The sequence below is a fragment of the Orcinus orca genome, chromosome 15 (genome assembly GCF_937001465.1).
Source record: "Orcinus orca chromosome 15, mOrcOrc1.1, whole genome shotgun sequence".
Taxonomy (NCBI): Eukaryota; Metazoa; Chordata; class Mammalia; order Artiodactyla; family Delphinidae; genus Orcinus; species Orcinus orca.
Genome location: NC_064573.1, coordinates 15,066,090 through 15,078,212, shown reverse-complemented (window position 1 = coordinate 15,078,212; position 12,123 = coordinate 15,066,090). Strand labels below are relative to the sequence as shown.

The 12,123-nt window shown below is 46.4% G+C and overlaps 1 long non-coding RNA gene across 1 annotated transcript in view; it reads right to left on the bottom strand.

Moving 5' to 3' along the window:
• Positions 1-4,019: 4,019 nt before the first annotated feature.
• LOC117200757 (uncharacterized) overlaps positions 4,020-12,123 on the bottom strand; it is a 47,401-nt gene continuing 39,297 nt past the window's right edge. The window contains exons 2-3 of the long non-coding RNA XR_007471596.1: positions 6,921-7,716; positions 4,020-6,480 (exon numbers count right to left, since the gene is read on the bottom strand). This is a non-coding gene — a long non-coding RNA (uncharacterized LOC117200757). The remainder of the gene's footprint in view (positions 6,481-6,920; positions 7,717-12,123) is intronic.

Below are 12,123 nucleotides of genomic sequence, written 5' to 3'. Positions count from 1 at the left end.
GGGACATGCAGCTTTACGGAGAAAGTAACTCAGGCTGCAAATGATAAAAGCAAAATCATGTCTGTTATGCACAGCTGTGTGCCGGAAGATTGGGGACTGAGCTGACTTTGAGGCCTCCTTATTTTCAGCCCCTCCACTGAGCACAGATGAGAAGGAGGTGTCAGAGGAGGTGCTGGGGTCCAGCAAACAGGCCAGGTTTGCCTGGGAGGAAACCCCGAGGCTGGGTGGTCAGGGGGCATTTCTGGAAGAGGTGAGCTGGAGCAGAGACCTTTTTTAAAACCTTTGCCTGGAGGCCTGGAATTTAAACTCACTGGCAGCTACTGACCGCACAAGACATTTCTTGTGGGGCTTTGGGAGCTGGGCTGGAAAGCACAGCCGAGCGGAAAGAGACGTGGATGGCCTGTATGGATTCCAGTCCCCTGAAAAGTTAAACACTCCTGTAAAAGACGAACCCTGCACTGGCTCAGGCTGCAGCCTGCATGGGAGATGTCGGAATGCAGCTGAGTATGGCAGGGACCTCTGGGGTCTTCAGTTGTCTCTCCTGAGACCCTAACTCTCTCCCCAACCAAGCATAAGCTCCCCAACGATCTGCCCCATTCCGTCACTTAAGAAACACTGGCTGAGAGGACAAACCTCCTGCCTCTTTCATAGGCGTGTTACAAAGACTGATGATACGGACCTAAATACTCCTCGGGGGAGCATATGATTATTTCTCTTCAGCATAGCACTGTCTGCGACGTTTTCCATATAGGCCTGTCAGCTTCCCTGAGACAAAGCAGAGCGTGCATAGTTATACAATTTGCCATGTCCTAGGGGTTCGAGGCTGTACCAAGGGCTTTGAATGCAGACTGTGCTGTAGGTTCAACTCCCTGGTGGGCCAGGTATTGTTAAGGGCTGCTGAGTTGTCTGGGGCTGGGGGGAGAAGAGGGGTTGACGGGCTGGAGAACATAGAGGCCGGTATACACAAACAAAGTGAAAAAACTAGGCCATCGGGCAGAGAGTACCCTTGGAGATAAGAACCACTCTTTTTTTTTTTATTTTTAGCTTTTATTTTTTTAACTGAGGCAAATTGACACGTAAAGTATTAGTTTCAGGTGTACAACATAATGATTCCATATGTTATCTATAGCAAAATGATCAGCACAGCAAGTCCACTTAATCCATCACCACACAAAGTTACCACTTTTTCTTCTTGTGATGAGAACATTTAAGATCTACTCTCTTAGACCTAACTCTCAAATATACAATGCAGTATTATTAACCATAGTCACCATGCTGGACGTTATATTACCAGGACTTATTTATTTTAGAACTGGAAATTTGTACCTTTTGACCACCTTCACCCATTTTCCCCACTGCTTTTTGAGGAACTCCAACATCTTATTTAGAGAAGATCAACATCGTATTAGAAAAGAACGATCAATAAAAAGACAAATTAAAGGGCAAAACACCACCAAGTGGGGACGCAGTTCATTCCTCTATTATTTGTTTGCTTAAAGTTTTCCTTATGAAAGGGATTTATGGTGGCTGAAAAAAATACATACTATTTTACAGTGTACACATTTCTTTATATAGTATATGCATTATTTATAGTATTATATATGGCATGGAGCAGGATTAGATAAAGCAATTAAAGCAAAGGAAGGGGCTTCCCTGGTGGCGCAGTGGTTGAGAGTCCGCCTGCCGAGGCAGGGGACACGGCTTCGTGCCCCGGTCCGGGAGGATCCCACATGCCGCGGAGCGGCTGAGCCCGTGAGCCATGGCCGCTGAGCCTGCGCGTCCTGAGCCTGTGCTCCGCAGCAGGAGAGGCCACAACAGTGAGAGGCCCGCGTACCGAAAAAAAAAAAAAAAAAAAAAAAGCAAAGGAAGAATCAGGATAGGGCAATAAAATTAAGCTGAAATGAAGTTAGTTTGCAAGATTGGATAAGTCCTGTGCTATGTTTAAAGCAGATCACAAATCACTTCTCAGATTCTCAGGCATCGATTCAGTATAACTGCATGATCAGTTACAAGACTCAAGGTAGCCATGAAGAAAAAGCCTATAAATTTCTCCAAAAACATCACAGATTTTTCCTGTTGGTCTCCCTGGAAGATAGCAGCAGTCATCTAAAGGTATTTTCATAGAAACAAGACCCAACAAGCATGGGTAGAGCCCCTACAGAACTGTGAGTGATTCACATATCCCGTATATCCCTAGAATAAACAGGTTACCCTGATACCTTTCCTTCGGTTTCAGTTTTGATTGACATATGGCCAGGTCTGCTTAGGGAATTAGGGGTAAACCTTGAAGACTGTTAAAATGCTCCAGTCTCCAAGCCATTGGGAGGAAATGCTCAAGGCAAGAAGACTCAAACATGTTCACACAGTAAAAGGGTTTTAAAGCCCTGGTTTTGGGGTGTATACAACTGTCTTTGCACTTAGTCTACCTTCATTTTAACTTGTACAAATTCTGAAAGGGTATTGAAGCTGTGGATCTCTGGAATTTTCTCCCAAGACAGGAAGAAACATCTGATTCCTGTCTGTGACAGAATCACACAATTTTTGCCAAACTCTGAAATAAAGGTAATGTTAAAAGATTAGTTAACCTTATATGTATATAGGCGGCTAAAAGAAAAATGTGCAAAATTTTTTTAAAAAGACTTCTTGTTAGTTGGTTGAATGTCTCAAAAACATCAAGAAAAATTATTCATGTGATTTGGGTGTCATGTTCTTGAAAGTTCTAACACATACACACACACACACACACTCTGAGTCCCTGTCTGAGGTTTGTTCCAAAAGGAGTTTGTCGAGACCATGGGTGTCGGCAGTCTCCTTGACTAGTCACAGCTGCGGGATCAAACCCAGGGTTTCTAGAAGAGCGTTCTAGCTCCATTCAATTCTGCAGCTCCTTGTGGGACAAATGGGGAAGGCAGGACGTGCAGCTGGGAGGGCCCCATCTCTTGTGGTCCCCACAAGCATGAAAAGGAAGGATGAGGGGCTGGCATTAGAGGTATGGCCACCAGCCCCATGTTATGAGGTCTCTGGTAGAGGACGTGGCATTAGAATTAACCCAGAATTTATGAGCTGACTCCTTGGAGTATCAGCCATTTCTATACCACAACTTCTCTGCTTTATTTTTGTAGAGCTTACTCTCTTTATACCCCTTACCTCCATAGAAGTAAGAGTTTTTATTTAATATTTATTGAGAACTTGGAGATACTTAGCTCAGTAATATGGTATCAAGACAATTTGACAGGTAATAACAATGTTGACTTTAATAAAAGTTTTCTTATTTGAGCCAAGGTATCTTTTATGGTGGAATAAATATAATGCCCATGCTAGCAGAGAATGGGTACTTACTTATTAAAAGTACCTACTTATTACTTATTAAAAATATTTTTTCCTGTGGATATGAGGTTTACTTTACCTCCCTCCTTTTAAAAAATGGACTTAGAGAAATAACACTGGGAAAAGAAAGGAATTAGACTTAAAAATTAGAGCTACCTAGATTTGAAATCCAGCTCCAAAACCTAAAACCTTTTTGACCCTGAACAAGTTCCTGGGATTCAGTTTATCCATAGGTAATTAGAAACAACGATCTCCAAGTCACAGGATTATTGAAAAAAGTAAATGAGATCTATAACATGACTGCTGCATCAGAGATAATAAATGAAAGCAAATATTATTTTAATTGTTTATCTTTGAAAATGAGTGCAGTTATGGTGGGCCATCCACCCTGTCACATTTAACTTACTTTCCATAAAAGATACCTTGTGAAACGGATGGCTAAGGATAGAGACGTCCTGTCACAGGACAGGCTAAACTAAGTAGCAGCATTCACATTGCTGTCACTACCATTGTGCTTTTTTTTTAAGATTATTTTTATTTAGTTTTTGGCTGCATTGGATCTTCATTCCTGCACACGGGCTTTCTCTAGTTGCTGCTAGCGGGGGTGACTCTTCACTGTGGCGTGCAGGCTTCTCATTGCGGTGGCTTCTCTTGTTGCGGAGCACAGGCTCTAGGAGCATGGGCTTCAGTAGTTGTGGCATGCGGGTTCAGTAGTTGTGGCACACGGGCTTAGTTGCTCCGTGGCATGTGGGATCTTCCCCAACCAGGGATCGAACCCATGTCCCCTGAATTGGCAGGCAGATTCTTAACCACTGCGCCACCAGGGAAGTCCCTACCATTGTGCTTTAATTAAATGTTAGGGGGTGACTAAGGCCCTGGGTAAGTCAAGTCCATTAACAGTTGCTAGAAATTAGAATGTACATACTTTGCCTTAGAGAATAGTCGTGCTTCTGAATATTGTGCCTGTCTGACTTTTATATATTTTAAACCAAATCATGATCTAAGTGTGTTCAAGGAACTGGCTAGTTAAAACCCAGCTGTGGTCAGTTCTAGAGTGGTGTGAACCTCTCTTCAAACCTATGCATCCGCGTGACTGCATTATTTTCTGTTGAACGTTTCTAACTGGGTCAGGCTGGGAAAATTTGCAGCAGAGTAATGGGCCCTGCCTAAGGAGGCCACAGTCTTCGGTAGGGCAGTTCTGTTTAAAGAAAATGAGGCCGTCCATATGAGGCAGAAAAATCTTAGCACTCAGGGTAAATGTTGTTAGAGTCTGACAGAACACGCAGTACATCTGTTATCCGCAATGAGACCTATTCACGATAAAATACCAAGAAAGCCACATTCCTGAGTGCTTTTAATGGATGATGATAATTTTCCAAGAATTTGGCAGACAGAATAACAACAAATACTTATTGAGCACTTGGTACATGCGGATATATTTATTTATTTATTTATTTATTTATTTTTGGCTGCGTTGGGTGGGTGCGGGCTTTCTCTAGTTGCGGCGAGTGGGGGCTACTCTTCGTTGTGGTGCGTGGGCTTCTCATCGCGGTGGCTTCTCTTGTTGCAGAGCACAGGCTCTAGGCGCGCAGGCTCAGTAGGTGTGGCTCTCGGGCTCTAGAGCGCAGGCTCAGTAGTTGTGGTGCACGGGCTTAGTTGCTCCGCGGCATGTGGGATCTTCTCGGACCAGAGCTTGAACCCGTGTCCCGTGCATTGGCAGGCGGATTCTTAACCACTGCGCCACCAGGGAAGCCCCATGCAGATATTTTTAAAAGCACTTTACAAGTATTATCCAGTGGTTAGGACTCTGCACTTCCATTGCAGGGGGCACAGGTTCAATCCCTAGTCTGGGAGCTAAGATCCCGCATGCCACACAGCACGGCCAAAAAAAAACAGAAAAAAAAAGAAAGTCTACAAGTATTATCTCATCTAATCCTTATTATAATCCTCTGTCACTGATTCTATTATCACCTGCTTTTTACAGGTGAGGAAACTGAGGTAGAGATTTTAATTCACTTGCCTAAGGTACAGAGTTATGAGTAATGAGCTGGGTTTGAATTGGGGCATTTTTAGCCCCAGGGTCCATGCTCTTAACACTACACTAAACTGCCCTTTGGAGAAGTAAGAATCTGGGCAGTTTTCTCCTAAGAGACAGACTACATCCAGGATGGTTGCCCAGGGATGTAATGAGAACCAGGGAAAGCCCAAGGTCCACCATGATAATCAGTGACCCTGAGACTATCACGGTTCCTGCTCAGGCACGGTCCTTCCTCGGCAGCTCTGTGCCAACCAGCTGACCCCATAAGTCCTCACCTTTGTGTATTAGCTGACCTCTCTCTTTGCAGCAATGCTGAGCTTTATCCACGGGACCTGTCCTCGTGGAGCTAGAGAGTCTGCTGAGTTACGTGGGAATGCTGACATGAGAAGATTGAGATCCAGTTTCCAAACCCTTGGAGCTCTGGCACGTTTGCACACCATCCTTCCATTCTAGCCCTGGACCTGAGACAGGTCTTTATCAGACCTAGAACTCTCACGGAACTAGGCTATCAGGAAAGCATGCAGGGTTGTTGGGGAGCGGGGGGGGCATTTTTGTAGTCACCACGGAGAAATACCTAGGCAAAATGCTTTGAAAATATCAAGAGTACAGCGTAGTCCCGTGGAATCACCTTCCGGTTGGAAACTGATTCTTTGAGATCTAGAAAGAATAGTGGAGGGTAAGCAGTTGCAAACCAAGGTTTGCTCAAGAAAGCTGGAAGAGTTTTGAATCCCTCTCTCTTTCTCTCACCCTCCCTCCCTCTCACCGCCCCTCCCCCTCCACACACACACTCCTCAGAGGTTGTGGGCTTGTGGATGTTTCAGATCAGCATGGGTTTGCATTCTTCCATCCTAATCTTTACCAACAATGCAGAATCCCAAAGGAATGTCAGATAAAACGAGCGGCCTTGGTTTAGGTTCGTTTAATCCACATGCGTCCCGTTTGGCTTGGGGTGTATCAGGGCAATTGTTTACCTTCCTTCTGTCTGATCCGTGATGTTTAGACCTGAGGTGTACCTTTTAGTGTTGTTTCTTTGGTTTGATCGCTGATGACTGCCTTGATAATTCATCAAAAAGGGAGTTGGACGTGTCAAGTCTTCTTTCGGTTCCAGCATTTATCTGTGGGATAATTATAATGAGCCTGAAAGTTATGTGTATGTAGCCTGACATGTATTTGGCTCTCAAATCCTCACGTCCTGATAACAAGACTAATGGGCCAGACCCCTCGTGTCAGTAACCCGTCATTAAATCCTCGAGTGACCCGCTTTGAAGTCCATTCCCTCTCAGGCTGTGTCCTTCCTTCTTGGCCAGTCATCCCTGCTTTCCTTTCGGGTCTTTTTCTCTCCTGTTTCTGATTTCTGCTTCCATCTGGTCCGTTCTTCTCTTTCATCAATCATTTTGCTGTAATTCCTCCTTTGGTCAGATTCTGTCCTTTCACCCACCAATTTTCACTTTCTGTCCCCCAGCTTGACTCCCTGGTCTCTTCTGCTTTCCTTCTGCTGCTCTGCCCTTCCTTAAAGTGTGTCCTTCCCCAAGTACACAAGTTTAAAGTACGTTACCTCCCCAATCCTTTTTCTTCTGTGAAATCATTGGTTCTCACCCGGGGGGCAATTCTGTCACCCAGCAGAAATTCGACAACATCGGAGACATTTTAGGTGTCACAGCTGGGGGGCTGGGCGCTCTGGCATCTAGTGTACACAGGCCGGGGTGCCGCTTCTGCAGTGCACAGGGCAGCCTCCACCCCACATCCCACAGCAAAGAATTGTCTGGCTTGAGATGTCCACGGTGTCAAGGTTGAGAAATACTGCTCGAAACAGATATTCATCCACCTCTCACTCTCATTTTTCATCTCCTGTTTCCAACTCCCTGTTGCTTCATCCTCTTCTGCCCCAAGCCTGCCCTGGAGTCCAGCTCCCATCTTCTCATCGCTTCTTCCTGGTCACGGCATCCATCCCCTTGGCAGAATCTCCTTTACGCCTTTAAACATGGTCAGATCTCACCTCTTAGACTCTTTGTCTCCTCCTGGCTTCGTGTTCCTATCTTAGTTCAGCAGTTACCTTATCTCTCCGCTGTCCTGCACTGACGAGAGGAACTGTGAAAATATTTTTCTTAGAATTCTGTTTATCTTCTCAGTCTTCCCAAACCCAAAGCAGCCCTTAAACGTTCTGGTTTCAGACTCCCTCGAGTATATCAGACAGCCGTCTGTTCTGACTACTCTCGCCCCTTCCTGCATGCTTTCCTCAGCTCACCTGCTGCTGGCCGCAGCGGTTGCTCTGGTCCTTTCTTTCCGATGTTGATGTTTATGTGTTGCTTGCGTTGGCGTGGCATGGCGTGGTTGTGCCCGCTCTTCTCCTGCTGTAAGAGAAGGGAGAAATACATTCCCTACCTTCATTCATTAAAAAACAAACAAAAAATCAAATGATTTTGCTGTATTTGCTGTACAACAGGCAATGTTGGATGTGTTAGCAACTAAAATAAATAAGAGAACAAATGTCCCCGGAGAGTTCCAGCTCTGACCCGGAGGCAAGCGAGACAGCCAGCCACAGCTAAGCTGGGTGCTGCATGCAGGAGGTGAGGGGCGATCAGAGCAGAAAGGAAAGAGCGCCTTGTATGAGTTTCCTGCGGCTGTTACGAGAACTGACCACAGTGTAGTGGCTTACAACAACAGAAATTTATTATCTTGTAGCTCTAGAGGTCAGAAGTCCCAGACCAGTCTCACTGGGCTAAAATCACAGTGTCAACAGGGCTTCTTTCCTTCTGCAGGATCTGGGAGCAGGTTTGCTAGGGTTTCACTTCCTTTGAAGACTCCAGCGTCGAACTGGTTGCTTAAATGTTTGCAGGAATGGACGCTGAATGAATTCGTGGATAAAGGAGGTGGGCAGCCTTCATGGAGTGGGGACAGCAAAGCAAGGACACAGGACTCAGAGGCCACCGTTCCTCAGCTTCCTTCCCACAATCCTTGTAGCTAGGATCCCTCTTTTACAGATGAGTGATCTGTGAAGTGTGGCCATCCACTTGGACCCCAATGTAGCTTAGTGGAATTGCCACAGGAAGCCAAGCAAGCCGCATAGCTTCCCCTCCCTACTCCCAGCACCCAAGCCCAACATTCTGAAAAAGACCACCGTCATTGGGGACTCCTGCGTTTGACCCCAACGCACAAAACACCCGTGACTCTTTCAGGAGCTCCCATACCACGGGTAACAGCTCCGCGCCTCTGTATTTATTTATTTATTTCTCACTTCTTGCAAAAACACCATCAACAATCAATCAAGTCTCAAAGGAAAGGGTCAGAAGACAAGTGGTTTCCGTCACCTCCACTTAACAGCCGCTTCCTACAAAAACTGTTTTCTTGCTCTTCAGGCCAAACCGTTGTCCTCCATACAATTAATAAGGCAGAGCGGGTTGAGTTGTGTCATTGATTAGGAAACTTTACCAGTCAGGAGTTATTAGGCCTTGTCTCTGGAAATCAGGACATTTCTGAACAGTGTGGAAGTTGCCCCAGCTCAATGATAGGCTGCCTTCACAACATGAAGACATTTGCAGCCAGCGGTAACTACTTCTGAGGCCGGCTTTACTTTTCTTCTACCCTGAATTCCCTGAAATCTAAGGTCAAGATTAAGAAAACTTAGAGCAGCTGTTTAGGGGATTGAAGGAAAACAGTAAGATTGAGCCTAAGCGCTAAAAAGGCTGTCGTTCCTGGGAGAGGGGGGACTTTTGTATAGAAAACTGGGTGTCAAGGAAGACATTTTTTTCCCCCGAGATCCAACTGAGACCAACACAATTCGAAACCCCCTTCCCTGAGCATTATCACCTTATATTTTCCCACGAGATGGGCCTTTTCCCCATGGCCGTGGAGGGGGTGGGGATGTCCCTGAAAGGGCCGTAACCCCGTTTGTGATATCACTATCTATTGCCAGGCTGGGGTGTCAGTGCCAGACTGGGGATTATGTGCACATTCTTCACGGCTCTGTGAAATTCATGTGCTCGTGGTGAGAACACGGGCCTCCCGGCGTCCCCCTGGACGTTAAGCTTGTGCCCCATCCTGTTTCAATAACAGTCCTGACAGTCCTTTATCAACTGTTCATTATATCCCAAGAGCTGTTCTAAGTGATTTTCTGAGATGATGTCATCCATTCCCCAGCAAGCCTGCCAGGTAGATATGATTAGCCCCATTTTATAGATGAGGAAAACTGAGGCATAGAAAGGCCAGTCATGCCACCAAGGTCCCTGGATCAGTAAGTGGTGGGACCTGGAATCTGACGCTGGCTGTCTGGTCTGGGAGAGCACATGCTTAGCCACTAAGGACTGGCTCTGGCTCTTATCTACAAAGGCCGTTTTGCATGAGGCGTCTATCCAGGCCGCCCTCCCCACAGAAACCTCATTTGGGTCTGTTACCATTATTTCATGGACTGGACTGATCTCCCTTAATGGCCTGAGTCATCAGGCCAGACAGCTTGGGCTTTGCCTGCAAACAAGGCCTGGGGGTCCCTTAAAGAAAGAGGAAGTGACTCTGAAGTTCATTCTGCACGGTGTCCTGCGGCATGTTCTTGCCATTTATGAGCAGTTGGCCAAGTTGGGTGATTTATTTCAGGTTCTAGGAGCGGTCCCCGTGTGAGCCAACGGCTCTGCTGAGCTCCATGGCCACAGACCGTGCGTAATTCCAGGCAGCCACCTGAAAACTCATAAGGAGTCAGGAGGGACCTTGGCAAGCAAACGGAAGTGTATGCCTGCAACTGTTATCACAGTCAGAGAAACCTCAGGCACCCGGGGTTGGGGGCGGGGGGGGGGGGGGTGAGGGGTGGACGTGCAAACAAAAGGAGGACATGTTGCTACATTATTGGCAAGAAAGTAATTCAGGGCCACTTAGGATTTGGCTAGAGCCTGGAGCCCTGGTTTAGGATTTAAGACAAGGAAATGTGTAAATCTCAGAATATTTCACTTCGGCCTCGTGCATAATACATTCCTAACAAATGACTGTTGAATAAAGAATAGATTTATTTCGCACATCGTCGGGTTCTTCACGTGGGATGAACATCTCCTATTTGTTAAATGATTCCACCATGGTTGAAGGAAGGGACTTGAGTATCTTCGTTTCACATGTCACTTATGATGCCATTTGCAAAGTTTTATCATCATCATCATCACGGTGAGGAAGATCAGCTGCTCTGGGTTCCAAACCTGAGAGCTGGTGTCCAGTGTCCAGGTCAGCCTGTCTCACGCCGACCACATTCACTTGCCCCTCAGCTGGGCTGGGGTCTACAGGGTAGGTCAGAAACCTTGCTGGGCCCTCTGTTATTTGATTTTCTGGTTCTTTTCTATCAACCCAGCTTCTGAGGACTTCCAGCTGTAGCTGGCTTTCCTGAGGAAAATCACAAGTAGCAGAGGAATGACTGAATGTGTAGGTGCCCGAGAAATAGAAATAGAAAGTAGACAGAAAACTGACACCCACCCCAGCAGGGGCTGAGCTGCCTCACTGGGTGGGCTGAGGGCTGAAGCAGAGGCATCTGGAGATGAGGGTCCTAAGCGCTCTCTGCAGCTGGTGTTAAGGATGAGACACGGGCTTGGAATTCCATTTCCCTCTCTGTGAATCTGGGTTAATGCTCATGGCTTGGTCAATTATTATTCGTCTAATTAACGGATGGTTGTGGGTTTCTAGACCCTTTAGATGACAGTTCTTGAAGTTCTTCACTGCTTAGCCACGTCACCAGACCTTCCCTCTCTGGAGGAGGGAAAGGAAATTGAATGAAAATTCCATCAGAAGTTTTCCCTATTGGCACAGTTCAGCTCAGAGGCCGAGAGGGAGAGGAGGTTGGAAGTTACTGTTTAATGAGATGTGATTGTTGGAGGTGGCCGGGTCCCTGCTGGGAGGTTACTGTAATCATGGTGAGGTCTGCCAGAGGCAACGGAGGGCAGACACCGTGGGGATGGGGTGGGGAAGGAGGCGTCTCTGTGCTTCGCTCCGAACCCGCCCCCTTGCAGGCAGTTGTGAGGCTATGGCCTCACATTTAAGGATGATAACGACAGATATTTTACGAGTATCAAAAAGGAACAGCGCCTTCCTCCATTCTCCAGGGCCAACAAGCCGATGAGACTGAATGGAAACAGCTTTGTCATTTCCCCCAATGAAACATTAGGAAAAAACTTGTAAAAGAAATTGCACAGTGATGGAGTTAGTAAGCTATTCTTTCCCATCGCTTATGTTCCCCATCAAGGAATGCCATCCAGACAGTTTTCTGACGCCTCATATAATTCAATCATGAGAGTCAGCTGTTTGGTTATATTTTGTCTGGGTTTATTTTGCTTTGGGGGGAAGTGTTTCTGTACATAAATCATACATTTTAGGAACAAGTCAGAGAGAAGTGGTGGTCCTCACAGCAGCCCAGGGTTGCAGATTGAAATCACAGTGCTCTAACCTCAGAACTCATGTGTTAGACACAGTCACAGATGGCCAAGTTTGTTTCTACTTATTCATCTTCCTCTAGCCTCCCAAAACGTCTTCCTGGAATATGCTCCTGGGGGGTGGGGGTGGGGAGGTGAAGGGAGTGTTATTTATAATCTCACATAATCCTCATTCTCATACTAAACCATCCAGTGGTTGCTTTCCACGGGAAGAATAACAGCTCACGTGAGTTGGAAGGAATGCAAGGGAGGCACTTGCCACTCCTGACACCTCCAACCTGCGTGCAATTTGGAAGAGCCTTGGCCTCCTGGGGCAAAGAAATGACGGCCCCTCACACACACTTGTCTGGGCCTCTACGGCAG